Here is a 17,984-nt window from a genome sequence, read left to right as displayed (position 1 = left end):
TGCTGGGCCCCAAAGGAAACTCTATAATAAGGTCCTCACTTGTCTCGTGTTATTTATAATACTATTGGTTTCTTACAGGGAAGAGTGACAGTTGAACCCCCTCATGTCATAACCGTGTATATAACCATTGATACATTGCATTGTAATGATTAGCAACAACACTACCCATAATAAATTTATATTATTTATATTACAGTGCATATACATTTTGTATTAGATGTTGACCAATTTATTCATGGAATTTTATGGAAGAACAAACAGTTCCAGCTTGGGCGAATTTATCCTATCCGGTTTCTCTCACAAATCACACATCCAAAAATTATTATATGTTGTTTTTTTATTAATTTATCTTATCACCATTTTTGGAAATGTGTGCATTATTTTTCTTGTTTATACAAACCCTCATCTTCAAACACCTATGTATAATTTTATAAGCAACCTGGCTTTCCTTGACATTTGCTATTCTTCAGATATTACCCCCAAAACACTGGTAGACTTCTTTTCTCATCAGAAAACAATATCATATTTTGGATGCATGACTCAACTCTTTTTTTTATTGGTTTTGGAAGCACAGAATGTTTTATTTTTGCTGTTATGGCTTATGATCGTTTTATGGCAATCTGTAATCCGTTGAACTATAACTTGATTATGTATCAGAAGACCTGCGTGATACTAGTGTCTGGAGCTTATAGCGCTGGATTCGTTCATGCTTTAATAGAGACTTGTTGTACCCTTCGTCTTTCTTTTTGTGCCTCTCGTGTCCTTCATCATTTCGCTTGTGATTTTCCTCCATTATTCAAAATCTCTTGCACAGACACTACAATTAATGAAATTGTTTTACTTACATTTTCTTCTTGTGTAACGATGTCTTCTCTCCTGATCATTGTTGTCTCGTACATTTCCATCTTAGTGGCAATTTTAAAGATACGTAACACCGATGGAAGGAAAAAAGCTTTTTCAACCTGTGCTTCACATATCACAGCGGTGACCTTATTTTATGGCACAGTGCTATCTGTATACTTAAGGCCCAAGTCTAAATCCTCTCAAGAGACCGGTAGTGTGGCAACAGTGTTTTACACTATGGTGATCCCTATGTTAAATCCAATGATTTATAGCATGAGAAACAAAGACATTAAAACCTCTCTGCAAAAACTATTTCATAAAAGGATAAATTAAATTCATACATAGTAAAACAAAGGAGAACGGCAATTTGCTAACTCTCTTAATAGTATCGTAAGTCAACTTGTTATTTTAAGGTGGATTTGCAACACTATTGTACACTATGAACTACTGAGAAAAATCCTACATGAACATAGAAAGAAATAATCTAGAAAACGCATACTTTTTTTCTCACTTTTTATCTGTATGCAATCCATGTACAGTCCATATGCAATCCATTTTCATACAGCAGACACTATTATATTCTGAATGGTGGATAGCACAATCGCAAATTAATCATTAACAATACGTAAATTTACTAAATTTAGACTTGAATGTGCGACTCTCGTCCGACACATGGAAGAAGTTAGTGCATGCTGCAATTTTTTTTTTTGATGTGCAGATTTGGTATGTGAAAAAAGAATAATGCCGTAATGCGATCATGTGAACTTTACCAATGACTGAACTTGCAATATTTTAATATCAGAATTTTATGATCATTCTTAGATGGATTTTCAAAGTAAGTGCAATGGACTGATCAGGTCTGAAGTTATAATGAAATGAGAAAAATCCAGCTTCACAAAATTTCAAATTTTATTCCCAAAAATTCAAGGACAGCTAAAAAAGTAATCCATATAGAGAATGGACACAGCCTCTGATAAAGAACGCAGTGGGTGCATTCGAAATGCATTGCTGTGTCCATCTGCTATATGGATTATTTTTTTAGCTGGCCTTGAATTTTTGGGAATAAAATTTGAAATTTTATGAAGCTGGATTTTTCCCTTATCTTTGTTATACACAAGTTGTCCCTTGGATTCCGTGCTTCATGGGTGACCTGTTTTCTTCTTGCTATTTTCTGAAGTTATATTCTTATCTTTGGACAAGTACAAATGTTTAGTGCTTGGTGAATTTTTTACACCAGCATTTTTAAGCCAAAACCAGAAGTGGGTGAAAAATGCAGAAGTGGTGACGTGTTTTTTTTTATACTTTTCCTCTGATTGTTCCACTCATGGTTATGGCTTATAAATGCTGCTGTAAAAAATCAACACTCAATGTACAAACGTGGCCTTCAGTAAATTAGGTTACTTGCGTTATTTCATTGTGTTTTCTGCGCTTTTTTTACATGTGTTTTTATCACATTTTGAGGCTGCCTTTTTTTGTCTATTGTTGGTGTCAAGGGATGAGCGAACCCAAACTGTAAAGTTCGGGACAGTACCGAACACATAATGTTCAGTCACAAGGTCACGAACACGGGTTTCCATGGGAAATCGGTGTTAGGCCTCTTTCACACTGCTGTCTTTCAGCTCCCATTGAGATACATCAATTTTTGAGAATGCAGGATCCTGCATTTTCTCATAGACTTGTATTAGTGACGGATTGTGATGGATGGCCATCCGTTTCATCCATCGTGCACTGGATCCTGCGTAAAAAAATGGTCCGTTGGGCAGAGAAAACAGAGGAATGTTTTTTCTGCACGTAGGAAAATCGGTCAGCGACACATCCTGCGTTGCCCGTTACTGGCTACAATGGAAGCCTATGGGCGCAGGATGCGTCGCTGACTGTGAAAAGCAGGAATCCAGCGACGGGTTCCGTCTTTTCAAACTGAGCATGCGTGGAAGAATTTCCCATCAGGGACATTCTCTCTTGCTCACTCTCTTTCTCTTTTTACTATTGATGCTGCCTATGCAGCATCAATAGTAACAAGATATAATGTTAAAAATAATAAAAATAATAAATAATCTTAATATTCTCACCTACCGGCATCCCGCGCAGCATCACCGATGCTTCCGGCAGCTAGAGTTCCTAGTAATACATTGCGAAATCTCGTGAGAAGTCGCGATCTCGCACCCGTCACACACATTTTGACACATGTCCGTCGCTACATCTCAGCGATGCAGCAGGACGGGAGAGTCCTGACTGAAGTGTGAAAGAAGCCTTACAGTTCGGGTCCAGTTCGGGTTCAGGGCGGCTGTAAAAGAAAACATAAAATTAATAATAAACATTATAAATATTATATCTACCTGCCCAGCATGTTTATTATTATTTTTATGCTTTCTTTTACAGCCCCCCGCCCCATCCTATATTTTTAAAGTCCAAGTTCGGAGTTCAGACACAAGTTCGCATCATCTCCGGCCCAAACTCGGACTTTACAGAAAAACTATGGCGAACCCGACGATCCCAAACATTGGAGGGTTCGCCCATCACTATTGGTGTCTCATGTTTTAAATAAACTTGACTTGGTTTTATGCTTCCTGATATTTCTGTTTTACAAAATTTTATTGATATAGCCATGTGTGCATTACATGCTTTTTTTATATATTTTGAAAACAAAAAAGCATTAAAAGCACATATTTTTACCTGCGGATATTCTGCATTGGATGCAAATCTATGCAAAAAATCTGCACATAAAACAGTGTAATAGCAAGAGAAATTGACATGTTGCAGATTTGAAATACGCACAGCAGGTCACTTTACGCTGAGCAAAAAAGAAGCACTATGGAACGTGGCGACACCGCAATTAATCTGAATTATCCAGACATATTATTTCAGTAGGTCCAGGGACATGAGATAGAATTCATGTGAGAATGACTGTTGACCCTTATTGTCATTGAATTATTGTTAAATGGCTGCCTTTTGTGGACTGGCTGCTGATTAGCCATTGTATCTGTTCTAGAATTCCAGTCCTAGTATTGTTCTACTACATTTGGGAAACAAAGGCACAATGTGTGTTAATATGTTGATGACCCATTGGTGTTCTGAAATATGAAGGACAATCTATGCATGCTGTTTGAACACTCCAGCAGTGAGGGATGGACCCCTGCTACCTTCCCCCAAACTGTGGTGGAATGCCTAAATGACAAGTTGTGACCTAAAAAAGGAGGATCTGCCTGTGTTCTGGAAGACTCTGCATTGCAGTAGCCATGGCATCATTGCTCCAACTAAAGATATACAGAGCTGCTTCATTGACCATCACTGAACCTTCAAAGACGTGAAGAGAATTCAGGTTGGAACAATCAAGTTACCTGGCCTCATACATCAATGGACTTAGACTTAAGGCCCCGTCTCACATAGCGATTTACCAACGATCACGACCAGCGATACGACCTGGCCGTGATCGTTGGTAAGTCGTTGTGTGGTCGCTGGGGAGCTGTCACACAGACAGCTCTCTCCAGCAACCAACGATCAGGGGAACGACTTCGGCATCGTTGAAACTGTCTTCAACGATGCCGAAGTCCCCCTGCAGCACCCGGGTAACCAGGGTAAACATCGGGTTACTAAGCGCAGGGCCGCGCTTAGTAACCCGATGTTTACCCTGGTTACCAAAAAAAAACAAACAGTACATACTCGCCTTTCGGTGTCCGTCAGGTCCCTTGCCGTCTGCTTCCTGCTCTGACTGAGCCGCCGTACAGTGAGAGCAGAGCGCAGCGGTGACGTCACTGCTGTGCTGTGCTCTCACTGTACGGCCGGATCTCAGTCAGAGCAGGAAGCAGACGGCAAGGGACCTGACGGACATCAGATGGTGAGTATGTACTGTTTGGTTTTTTTTACATTTACACTGGTAACCAGGGTAAACATCGGGTTACTAAGCGCGGCCCTGCGCTTAGTAACCCGATGTTTACCCTGGTTACCAGTGAAGACATCGCTGGATCGGTGTCACACACACCGATTCAGCGATGTCAGCGGGACCTCAACGACCAAAAAAAGGTCCAGGCCATTCCGACACGACCAGCGATCTCACAGCAGGGGCCTGATCGCTGGTACGTGTCACACATAGCGAGATCGCTACTGAGGTCACAAAACTAGTGACTCAGCAGCGATCTCGCTAGCGATCTCGCTATGTGAGACGGGGCCTTTAGTGGAATATCTTTCACAAATGAACAATTTATTCAATATACACAAAGTCAATCAGATAACACAAGAGAGCTGGGCCAGCGGATGAGAGCACTCACTAACCCTGTATCTCTACAGTGGGCATGAGATTTCTATAAATTTCAACAAGTTTGCTGAAACTGTAAGATTCTGCATTTTTGATGCAGGGAAAATATACAGCAGCTAAAACTCACCCAAAACTTATTTTGGGCACACAGGCTAAGAGGACTATTTAATAATGTATGCTGTTTTCATTGTGAAATCTAATGACAGATTTGCATTAATGAGCACTATTGACAGGCAGTTGAAGTATGACTGCATATAGCTATTCCTTTGAAATTAATAGTAGGTACATGCAGGGCCGGACTGGGACTAAAATTCAGCCCTGGCATTTGAAGTTACACAGGCCCACTTGTCACATGGTGACTGTATAATATCTTTGTACACTTGTAGGCAGGGCCGGTTTTAGGCAAAGTGGGGCCCTAGGCAAAGTTTAAAATGGGGCCCCAAAAGCTAACATATTGCACATCACACAGAAGCCTTTCTGTTGTATTTACGTGCGCTGAGTTCAGGCCGCTAAAAGAGTTTGATCGACAATACTGAAGTTGTTCAACGCTTGTTTCCCGGCCTCTTTCCACCAGCTGAGGAATAATGATGAGACAGAACGATCACTAATAGATCACCATACAGTATCATGTTTTCAGCAGCACATCTACAGTTTACACTGGCAATGTGCTGCTGACAACAAGGCTTTTTGTTCCAGCAAAAACAACCCGAATATGCAGCATTTTACTTGTTTAGTAAAATACACCCCATAGTCCTCCATATATTATAATGTGCTCCATAGTCCTCCATATAGTATAATACACTCCTCATAGTCCTCCATATAGCATAATACAATCCTCATAGTCCTCCATATAGCATAATACAATCCTCATAGTGCTCCATATAGTATAATGCACCGCCACAGTCATCCATGTAGTACAATTCACTTCCCATAGTATAATGCACCCCATAGTTCTTCATATAGTATAACGTATTCCCCATAGTCCTCGATACAGTATAATGCAGCCCACATATAGTAAAATGCAGCCACCCCAGAGTATAATGCAGCCACCCGAGTATAATGCAGCCACCCCAGAGTATAATGCAGCCACCCCAGAGTATAATGCAGCCACCCCACAGAGTATAATGCAGCCACCCCAGAGTATGTAACCCCCATAGAATATAATACAGCCCACCTCCCCATAATATATAATGTAGCCCCCCATAGAATATAATGCAGCCCCCCATAGTATATAACGCAGCCTCCCCCATAGAATATAATATACCCCCACAATAGTATATAACACAGCCACATAGTACATAACATGGCCTCCCCCATAGAATATAATATACTCCCCATAGTATATAGCAAAGCCCGCATATTATATAGCACAAACCGCATAGTATACAGCACAGCCTGCATACTATAGCACAGCTCGCGTAGTAGATAACACAGCCCACACAGCAGTATTCAGCACAGACCACACAGTAGTATACAGCACAGCCCACGTAGAAGTATACAGCACAGTCCACACAGTAGTATACAGCACAGCCCACAGAGTAATATATACAGCCCACAGTAGTATACAGCACAGAGCACAGCCCAGAGAACTATATATAGCACACAGTAGTATACAGCACAGAGCACAGCCCACAGAGTACTATATATAGCACAGAGCACACAGTAGTATACAGCACAGAGCACAGCCCAGAGAACTATATATAGCACACAGTAGTATACAGCACAGAGCACAGCCCACAGAGTACTATATATAGCACAGAGCACACAGCAGTATACAGCACAGAGCACAGCCCACAGAGAACTATATACAGCCCACAGTAGTATACAGCACAGAGCACAGCCCACAGAGAACTATATACAGCCCACAGCAGTATACAGCACAGAGCACAGCCCACAGAGAACTATATACAGCCCACAGCAGTATACAGCACAGAGCACAGCCCACAGAGAACTATATACAGCCCACAGCAGTATACAGCACAGAGCACAGCCCACAGAGAACTATATACAGCCCACAGTAGTATACAGCACAGAGCACAGCCCACAGAGAACTATATACAGCCCACAGCAGTATACAGCACAGAGCACAGCCCACAGAGAACTATATACAGCCCACAGTAGTATACAGCACAGAGCACAGCCCACAGAGAACTATATACAGCCCACAGCAGTATACAGCACAGAGCACAGCCCACAGAGTACTATATACAGCCCACAGCAGTATACAGCACAGAGCACAGCCCACAGAGAGCTATATACAGCCCACAGTAGTATACAGCACAGAGCACAGCCCACAGAGAACTATATACAGCCCACAGTAGTATACAGCACAGAGCACAGCCCACAGAGAACTATATACAGCCCACAGCAGTATACAGCACAGAGCACAGCCCACAGAGAGCTATATACAGCCCACAGAGAACTATATACAGCACAGAGCACAGCCCACAGAGAACTATATACAGCCCACAGTAGTATACAGCACAGAGCACAGCCCACAGAGAACTATATACAGCCCACAGCAGTATACAGCACAGAGCACAGCCCACAGAGAACTATATACAGCCCACAGTAGTATACAGCACAGAGCACAGCCCACAGAGAACTATATACAGCCCACAGCAGTATACAGCACAGAGCACAGCCCACAGAGTACTATATACAGCCCACAGCAGTATACAGCACAGAGCACAGCCCACAGAGAACTATATACAGCCCACAGCAGTATACAGCACAGAGCACAGCCCACAGAGAACTATATACAGCCCACAGTAGTATACAGCACAGAGCACAGCCCACAGAGAACTATATACAGCCCACAGCAGTATACAGCACAGAGCACAGCCCACAGAGTACTATATACAGCCCACAGCAGTATACAGCACAGAGCACAGCCCACAGAGTACTATATACAGCCCACAGCAGTATACAGCACAGAGCACAGCCCACAGAGAGCTATATACAGCCCACAGTAGTATACAGCACAGAGCACAGCCCACAGAGAACTATATACAGCCCACAGTAGTATACAGCACAGAGCACAGCCCACAGAGAACTATATACAGCCCACAGCAGTATACAGCACAGAGCACAGCCCACAGAGAGCTATATACAGCCCACAGAGAACTATATACAGCACAGAGCACAGCCCACAGAGAACTATATACAGCCCACAGTAGTATACAGCACAGAGCACAGCCCACAGAGAACTATATACAGCCCACAGCAGTATACAGCACAGAGCACAGCCCACAGAGAACTATATACAGCCCACAGTAGTATACAGCACAGAGCACAGCCCACAGAGAACTATATACAGCCCACAGCAGTATACAGCACAGAGCTCAGCCCACAGAGAACTATATACAGCCCACAGTAGTATACAGCACAGAGCACAGCCCACAGAGAACTATATACAGCCCACAGTAGTATACAGCACAGAGCACAGCCCACAGGGAACTATATACAGCCCACATCTCTTCTCTTCCTCCCCTCACCTCCTCCGAGAATGGCCCCACAGTCCAGAAAAAAAAAAAAACTCTCCTCACCTCTCCTCGTGCCCAGCGTTGCTTCCTGGTTCCTGCTCCTGTCTCAGCAGCTGCAGTCTGCCCGGGACACAGCAGGTGCGCGATGATATGACGTCATCGCGCACCCGCAGTGTCAGAGGCAGAGCGGGGAATGATGGGAGAGGAGCGTCTGTAGACGCTCTCTCCTCCATCATTGCATTCAACTGTACCGGCGTCTATACGCCGGTATAGTTGAATGCGAAGGCGGGGGCGGCGGATTGAGCGGCCCACCACTGGCACCGGCCCTTCTGGCATTTGCCAGAAGTGCCCTATGGCCAGTCCGGCCCTGGGTACATGACTCCAATAAAAGAGAACCTGTCACAAGTGTAGGGAATACTTGCATTACTTCTGTAATAATAATTCTGGAGAATTTGTTATCATAACTCTGCATTATGCTGTTACTCTGTTAGGGCACGTTCACATTGCTTTCAGGCACCCATTCAAAACCTCCATTCAGTGGTATAGGCCAATGTGGCCGTAGACTATAATGGTGCCAGCAGAGCGAGCATGCACTCTGTCGTGCATCATTTTTGAGCGTGTATGCCTACTGGAAATGTTCATTCGGGCACAGTGTACTACATCTGAGTGTTTGCCTCTAGTAGGCGAGCGCACCTGAATATGTACAGTGCCCAAATCCCGTTTTTGCAGGGGGTTCAGATGTAAGTCCTGAAGGGGCCACTGAGCTCGTGCCTGAACGCAGTGTAAAAGGACCCATAATCTTCTTGAATATTTATAAATAAACTGTCAACTACACAGTACCATACAACATACTCTCAACTGTTAAACCCAATTGTCAACATGTTTATAAATTTCTTGGACAAGGAATAGAAGATTTGTGCAATGCAGAGGCCAAAGAAAAGATTAAGCAGAACTGGTATTTCATGGATAAGATATATTCACTGAAATAGCTGTGTCCTGATAGTTAAAATACAACTTTACCACATCTATGATGGCCAGAGAAAAATCCCCATCATCCATACTCTTCCCTCTGCCTCACACTTCGAGTGTCAGTGTGCTCTTCCAATGATGCTACTACCAGTCCTGCTGAGACTAGTAGTTCCACAAGTAATCAGTCCCAACAATACTGTCAAAAGTTTCCCATAGTAAAGGTATTGGCCTGAACTCTGTCGTATGGCGAGGTGCTGGTGTAACGGTTCAAATGACCCTTAGTCCATTCAATGAAAATATACCAAAAAATAATATTTATTTGCAGTTTGTGGGAACAGAAAAAAATAGAGATAGGTAAAGCGCAGGAGAAAATTCTAAAGCGACTATATTTAAGTGACGTTTCGACCTGTCCCAGGTCTTATTCAATATGTTGCTGTAAGAAAAATAGGATACATAAGTAACATGTTCACACAATAGGATAAAATTAGTTAACCGTGACAAATTACATAAAACATTCCAAATATTACAATCTCAAATCTGTGTATATAGGCATAGCATTACATTATCCATATATTACATTGTGCATATGAAAAGTGTAGCAATAATGGCATTAAGCCTGAGAACCATCCACATACCATTGATGAGGTATGTAGGGTATACACTACAAAGTTAGTTAGTCCAACATAATAATGATTGGTGTTCCAATCTTAGTGCTTACTCAATAATTTGTTAAGGTACCGTCACACTCAGTGACGCTGCAGCGATATAGACAATGAGCCGATCGCTGCAGCGTCGCTGTTTAGGTCGCTGGGGAGCTGTCACACAGACAGCTCTCTCCAGCGACCAACGATCAGGGGAACGACTTCGGCATCGTTGAAACTGTCTTCAACGATGCCGAAGTCCCCCTGCAGCACCCGGGTAACCAGGGTAAACATCGGGTTACTAAGTGCAGGGCCGCACTTAGTAACCTGATATTTACCCTGGTTACCATTGTAAAAGTTAAAAAAAAAAACACTACATACTCACCTTCTGATGTCTGTCACGTCCCCCGGCGTCCACAGGGTTACGCGCTGCTGCTCAGAGCTTCCTGCACTGAATGTGTCAGCTCCGGCAGAGCACAGCGGTGACATCACCGCTGTGCTCTGCTATACGGCCGGCGCTGACACATTCAGTGCAGGAAGCTCTGAGCAGCAGCGCGTAACCCTGTGGACGCCGGGGGACGTGACAGACATCAGAAGGTGAGTATGTAGTGTTTTTTTTTTAACTCTTCAATGGTAACCAGGGTAAATATCGGGTTACTAAGCGTGGCCCTGCGCTTAGTAACCCGATATTTACCCTGGTTACAAGTGAACACATCGCTGGATCGGTGTCACACACGCCAATCCAGCGATGGACAGCGGGTGATCAGCGACGAAATAAAGTTCTGGACTTCTAGCTCCGACCAGCGATATCACAGCGGGATCCAGATCGCTGATCCATGTCAAACACAACGAGATCGCTATCCAGGACGCTGCAACGTCACGGATCATCGTCGTTCTCGCTGCAAAGTTGCTTAGTGTGAAGGTACCTTTAGTTAAGGAGGTAGATATAAACTGCAAAGTCAACTAGTCCCAGTACAATAGTGATTGACTTGTTGTTAATATCTAATGCTTACTTGATACAGGAAAGATATATATCTTGGAACCGTGTTAGCCAGTAGATAGAAAGATGTTTAGAATTGAACAATATCAACCACTGAGGACTCTCAATTCTAAACATCTTTTAATGCTTACTTGGTAATTACTTAGTCATGGAGATAGATGCAGTTTGTATGGGGCTATTTGCCTGTTCAGGGTAGTGTGCAAAGTGAGCTGTGAAGAGACGTAAAGATGAGAGTGAGTCTCCTAACTTAAAGATATGCCACTATGCTGTTGAGGCAAACACATGAATATTGTCAGAGGTTTAAGAGATATTGTGGATAAGTTGGTAGAATGGGGTTGCTGTATCTTTAAATCACATTACTGGCGGTGCTCCCGCACCTTGTCTGGCCTCCTGCTGCTGGTGTCTCAGGGGAATGAAGTTGGAGGTTTTAATTACCGTCTTATGGCGTACGTCGCAATGCGTCGTTTTGGAGAAAAAATGCATCCTGCAAAGTTGCCCGCAGGATGCGTTTTTTCTCCATACACTTGCATTAGCGACGCATTGCGACGGATTACCACACGTCGCATCCACCGTGCGACAGATGCGTCGTGTTTTTGCATACTGTCGGCACAAAAAAGTTCCATGTAACTTTTTTTTTGTGCGTCACGTCCGCCTTTATCGACAGCGCATGCGCTGCTGAAACTCCACTCCTTCCTCCCCGGACTGCAGAATGGGCAGCGGATGCATTGTAAAACTGCATCCGCTGCCCACGTCTCGCAGTTATTTCACAGCGTCTGTCGGTACGTCGGCCCGAATTATTGCGAAGGGCCCGTACCGACGCAAGTGTGAAAGTAGGATCGGAGCTAGGTGTCCCAGCATGAAGTGAGTCACCAGAAGTTATGTGGGCTACTTTCTGCATCTCCATTCTAGGACCTGTGTGGGTTCATAGTGATGAGACCCCTGTGACCAGCGATGACTAGTTAAAGGGAGGGAAGAGGAAATATAGCATATAGCAGAATTTGCAGTCTCTGATGGTGCAATAATACAGAGATTACATTATCTTAATGGAAATAGATTATGGATGGTGAGCATGTCATGGGCATGTAGGCCATAGGGACTGTGGCATCCTTAAGTGAGCATCTTTATAGGATACACTGTGTGGCATGAGTTTCAATTTATTTTTTATACATTTTTTATTTATTTATTTTTTATATTTTTTTTAAACAATAAAGAAGGAATTTCCCTGCCATGATGGGTGTGTAGTAAGTCCAAAGATTGTGTGCTAAGGAGGCAATAGCACCCCATCCTGTAGGGAACATGACAGAATGTATTATGTTGCAACAAAATTGTTCTATGGTATTAGTTTCTATTGATAAAATAATGACCGGGTCACACTGTCATAGTAGACGTGTAATGAGTCCAACACATACGGGTTACTGGTAAGTGAGATTATTCATGGGTATAGGTAGTTTGCCCATGAGGCGTCTATCCAGGTTGGGTATGTGGAGTATAGAGGTACTCACCTGGGTTATGGACAGGGATCATTTTTCCTGTGCGAAGAGAAGTGAGAATTAGTGAGACCAGTCAATCTCTCTATTATGTCCCAAGGGTGTCAATGTACATAAGGTGTGTATCCAATAGGCTTCTCTTCTCTTGTGAATTTTAATGTGGTCACCACCAAGTCTGTGTCTGGGGACCTGCTCAATGACCTGGAATCACAGTTGTGCAACTGTGTGTTTTGCGCTCATGAAATGGTCAGGTAAGAGCATCCATGTCTTGCCGCAACATATAGTTGACTTATGGCTTGCATTGTGGTCCTTAACATGCTGGGTTGTTTCCCCTGCATAGAGAAACCCGCAAGGACATTTCATGATGTAGACCACAAAGTTAGAATCACATGTGTAAAAGCCTTTTTAATGGGATAGGTTTTACCTGTCCTGGGGTGTGTGATGTGGTCTGCCTTAATGACATAGGAGCATGCCGCACAGCTCAGGCATGGAAAGGTGCCATTTCTGCAGCTACGTATGCAGCTTTTAGTGGGGATCTTGAGTGGGGACACTACCAATAACAGACTTAACTAGTCTATCGCGTATACTGAGGGGTCTCTTGGTACACATTAATGCGGGTGACCTAAAAGCCTCTATGTTGAGGTATGCTTTGGCTAAGAGGAGCCAATGTTTTTTAATGGTGGCCTGGACTTTAGGTATCATAGGATGGTATACATGTACAAAAGGTACTCTGTCATTATTTACTGGAGGACGGGTGGCAGAGGGCTATGTAGTGAGGACTCTAGATTCCTCTTTCACTAATAAGGTCCTGGGATTGGGCCGGTTCCTGAACTTTTGTGGCATGTTTTGTAATCTGTCCTTAAGTATCTACTTGACAGAGACAATGCACAAGACCCTCTGAAATTGAAAATGGGGAAGGCTATTCTTTGTAGACTTAGGGTGGCAGCTCAAAAAGTGTAGGAGGCTATTACAATCTGTGGGTTTAGAGTAAAGGCCCCGTCTCACATAGCGAGATCGCTAGCGAGATCGCTGCTGAGTCACAAGTTTTGTGACGCAACAGCGACCTCAGTAGCGATCTCGCTATGTGTGATACGTACCAGCGATCAGGCCCCTGCTGTGAGATCGCTGGTCGTGTCGGAATGGCCTGGACCTTTTTTTGGTCGTTGAGGTCCCGCTGACATTGCTGAATCGGTGTGTGTGACACCGATCCAGCGATGTCTTCACTGGTAACCAGGGTAAACATCAGGTTACTAAGCGCAGGGCCGCGCTTAGTAACCCGATGTTTACCCTGGTTACCAGCATAAATGTAAAAAAAAACAAACAGTACATAATCACCATCTGATGTCCGTCAGGTCCCTTGCCGTCTGCTTCCTGCTCTGACTGAGATCCGGCCGTACAGTGAGAGCAGAGCACAGCAGTGACGTCACCGCTGCGCTCTGCTCTCACTGTACGGCGGCACTCAGTCAGAGCAGGAAGCAGACGGCAAGGGACCTGACGGACATCAGATGGTGAGTATGTAGTGTTTGTTTTTTTTGGTAACCAGGGTAAACATCGGGTTACTAAGCGCGGCCCTGCGCTTAGTAACCCGATGTTTACCCTGGTTACCCGGGTGCTGCAGGGGGACTTCGGCATCATTGAAGACAGTTTCAACGATGCCGAAGTCGTTCCCCTGATCGTTGGTCGCTGGAGAGAGCTGTCTGTGTGACAGCTCCCCAGCGACCACACAGCGACTTACCAACGATCACGGCCAGGTCGTATCGCTGGTCGTGATCGTTGGTAAATCGCTATGTGAGACGGGGCCTTTAAGATCCATTGTGAGTTGGCCATTGGGGTCTTTTGTGACCAATATATCAAGGAAAGAGATATGGTGGGTATCATAGTTCAGTACTAATTGTAAGGGTACTGTCACACAGTGCAATTACGATCGCTACGACGGTACGATTCGTGACGTTCTAGCGATATCGTTACGATATCGCAGTGTCTGACACGCAGCAGCGATCAGGGACCCTGCTGAGAATCGTACGTCGTAGCAGATCGTTTGAAACTTTCTTTCGTCGCTGGATCTCCCGCTGTCATCGCTGGATCGTTGTGTGTGACAGCGATCCAGCGATGCGTTCGCTGGTAACCAGGGTAAACATCGGGTTACTAAGCGCAGGGCTGCGCTTAGTAACCCGATGTTTACCGTGGTTACCAGCGTAAAAGTAAAAAAAAACAAACCGTACATACTCACCATGTGATGTCCGTCAGGTCCCTTGCAGTCTGCTTCCCGCTCTGACTGTGAGCGCCGGCCGGAAAGTGAGAGCAGATCACAGCGGTGATCACCGCTGCGCTCTGCTCTCACTGTACGGCGGCACTCAGTCAGAGCAAGAAGCAGACTGCAAGGGACCTGACGGACATCACATGGTGAGTATGTACGTTTTTTTTTTTTTTACTTTTACGCTGGTAACCACGGTAAACATCGGGTTACTAAGCGCGGCCCTGCGCTTAGTAACCCGATGTTTACCCTGGTTACCAGCGAACCTCGGCATCGCTCCAGCGCCGTGATTGCACAGTGTGACCGCAGTCTACGACGCTGGAGCAATACTCATACGACGCTGCGACGTCACGGATCGTGCCGTCGTAGCGACGAAAATTGCATGGTGTGACAGTACCCTAACTCTGACCTGATGGAATTGAGGTATTTGTAGAATGTCATAAGGGAGTCTGATGTGTCATTTCAGATACAGATGTCATCTATGTATCTATGATAATAGAGAGAGTGTTGTACGAAGAGCTCATGGGGGTAGATGTATTGTTCTTCAAATCTACTCATGTATGAGTTTGCGTTGGCCAGAGCTATGTTCTAGCCCAATGCAGTTCCACGTTTCTGAATGTAGAATGTATCCCCAAAGAGAAAGAATTTGTCATGAAGTACCAATGAAAGTAGTTCTAGACAAAACTCAATAGAATCAGTAGAAAAGTTAGACTGTGAAAGAAAATGTGATACACCTTCAAGGCCTTTTTCATGTGTAATGGAAGTGTATAGGCTGTTTACATCCAGGGTTATTAAGAGACTGTCCGGTGGTATAGTGGCAATGTTCCTGATAATGGTGAGAAAGTGGCCTGTATTCAGTATAAAAGAGCTTGAGGTCTTGGTCATGGGGGCCAGGATCTTCTCAAGATAGATAGATAGTGGGGATAGAATAGAATCTGTGGCGGCCACTATCGTGCGACCGGGAGGGTTGATGAGTGACTTAGGCTGGTTTCACACTTGCGTTTTGCTCTGCAGCGTTTGTAAAAAAAACACAGGTGGTGAAAAAAACGCATGTAAACGCGTGCAAACACTGCGTTTTTTAGACGCATGCGTTTTTGCATGCAGTAAAAAAAATGCGGCATTTTGACGCGTTTACATGCGTTTTTTGCTGCGTTTGCGTTTTTGAAACGCATGCTGAGAAGTGTGTGACAACTGCCAATCATCAAAATCAACTAGAAAACCCACTATTAATAGAATTAGCTAGGGTTAGGGTTAGGGATAGGGTTAGGGTTAGAATCCCTAGGGTTAGGTTTAGGGTTAGGGATAGGGTTAGGATCCCTAGGGTTAGGTTTAGGGCTAGGGGTAGGGTTAGTGTTAGGGGTAGGGTTAGGGTTTGGATCCCTAGGGTTAGGGTTAGGGGTAGCTTTTTATTAGAAGAATGTCCTGGTCACCAGGTCACTGATAACCCTAACCCTACCCCTAACCCTAACCCTAACCCTAGGGATCCAAACCCTAACCCTAACCCTACCCCTAACCCTAACCCTAACCCTACCCCTAACCCTTCCCCTAACCCTAACCATAGGGATCCAAACCCTAACCCTAGGGATCCTAGGGATCCATAGGGATTGGCTATTATGTTGACCTGGAGACCAGGACATTCTTCTAATTAAAAGCTTTGTTCAATGTGGACACCCCAAGATATACGGTATTGCTATAGAGTACTAAAAATATAAACTCGGAGAGTATTCACTGTCATATTGTTAGGGTTAGGGGTAGGGTTAGGGTTAGGGTTAGGGGTAGGGTTAGGGTTTGGATCCCTAGGGTTAGGGTTAGGGTTAGGGTTAGGATCCCTTTATCACCCTGATGGTGGGGGGAGGCTTATCAGGGTGTATTCTTGTTTTTTTCTATAAAAACGCATGCGCTTAAAACGCAAGCAAACGCATGTACGCAAAAACGCATGAGTTTCCATAGACATCAATGTATTTTTTGCCGCAAATCAAACGCAAATGAACGCATGTGTTTTTTTGCGGCCAAAAAAAAGCCTCTGAAAATTACTACGTTGCATTTCTGCAAAAGAACGCATGCAGCAAAAAAACGCATGCGTCGTTAAACGCGGCAAAACGCGTACAAAAAAACCGCATGCGTTTTTAATGTTAAACATAGGGGAAAAAAACGCATGCATTTTTTTCGGTAAAAATGCTGCAGATCAAAACGCAAGTGTGAAACCAGCCTTATGAACTTTAGGTAGGACATAGAAGACTGGCGTGACCGTATGTGTGTTCACTAGAAATGTGGCCATCAGTTTGTCAATTGTCTGTCTGTCCAAGTAATGTTTGAGAATGTCCTGAATTTTGTGATTAATGGTACTGGTGGAATCTCAAGAAATTGTTTCATAGGTGTCAATATCAGATAGCTGTCGGATAATCTTATTGCAGTACATGGTAGAGTATATAACCATGATGGCTCCACCTTTGTCCGCAGGTTTGATTGTAATTTCTTTATTATTCTGTATTGAGCTTAGCGCTCATCTCTCCTCAACGTGGAGATTTTGGTGTGTGGGAAAGACACCCCGCTCATGTTGGTGTGTGAGTTATTTTATATCCCTATCGATCAATGCAATGCATGTCTCCGCTGTGTGGTAAGTCCGTGGAGGATTAAATGTGCTTACTAGGGTTGAGCGAAATGGGTCGGCCATTTTCAGAAGTCGCCGACTTTTGGCAAAGTCGGGTTTCATGAAACCCGACCCGACCCCTGTGTGGGGTCGGCCATTAGGTCGGCGATCTTCTGAATCTGGTATCGGAATTCCGATACCGAGTTCCGATATGTTTGCGATATCGGGAATCGGTATCGGAATCCATATTTAAGTGTAAAATAAAGAATCAAAATAAAAAATATTGATATACTCACCCGCGACCGAGGGTGAGTATATACCTAATAGGAATATACTCACCCTCGGACGCGCCCTGCTTCTTTCCGGCAGCCTTCCTTCCTAAGAATGAGCGCGTGAAGGACCTTAGATGACGTCGCGGCTTGTGATTGGTCGCGTGACCACCCATGTGACCGCTCACGTGACC

The 17,984-nt window shown here is 44.3% G+C and overlaps 1 pseudogene; it reads left to right on the top strand.

Annotated features, from left to right (window-relative positions):
* The first annotated feature begins 235 nt into the window (after positions 1–235).
* LOC143774952 (olfactory receptor 5AR1-like) lies at positions 236–1,176 on the top strand (annotated as a pseudogene).
* Positions 1,177–17,984: the final 16,808 nt, after the last annotated feature.

Source organism: Ranitomeya variabilis, chromosome 5 (assembly GCF_051348905.1).
Source record: "Ranitomeya variabilis isolate aRanVar5 chromosome 5, aRanVar5.hap1, whole genome shotgun sequence".
NCBI lineage: Eukaryota > Metazoa > Chordata > Amphibia > Anura > Dendrobatidae > Ranitomeya > Ranitomeya variabilis.
This window is presented reverse-complemented; position numbering and strand designations above follow the sequence as displayed.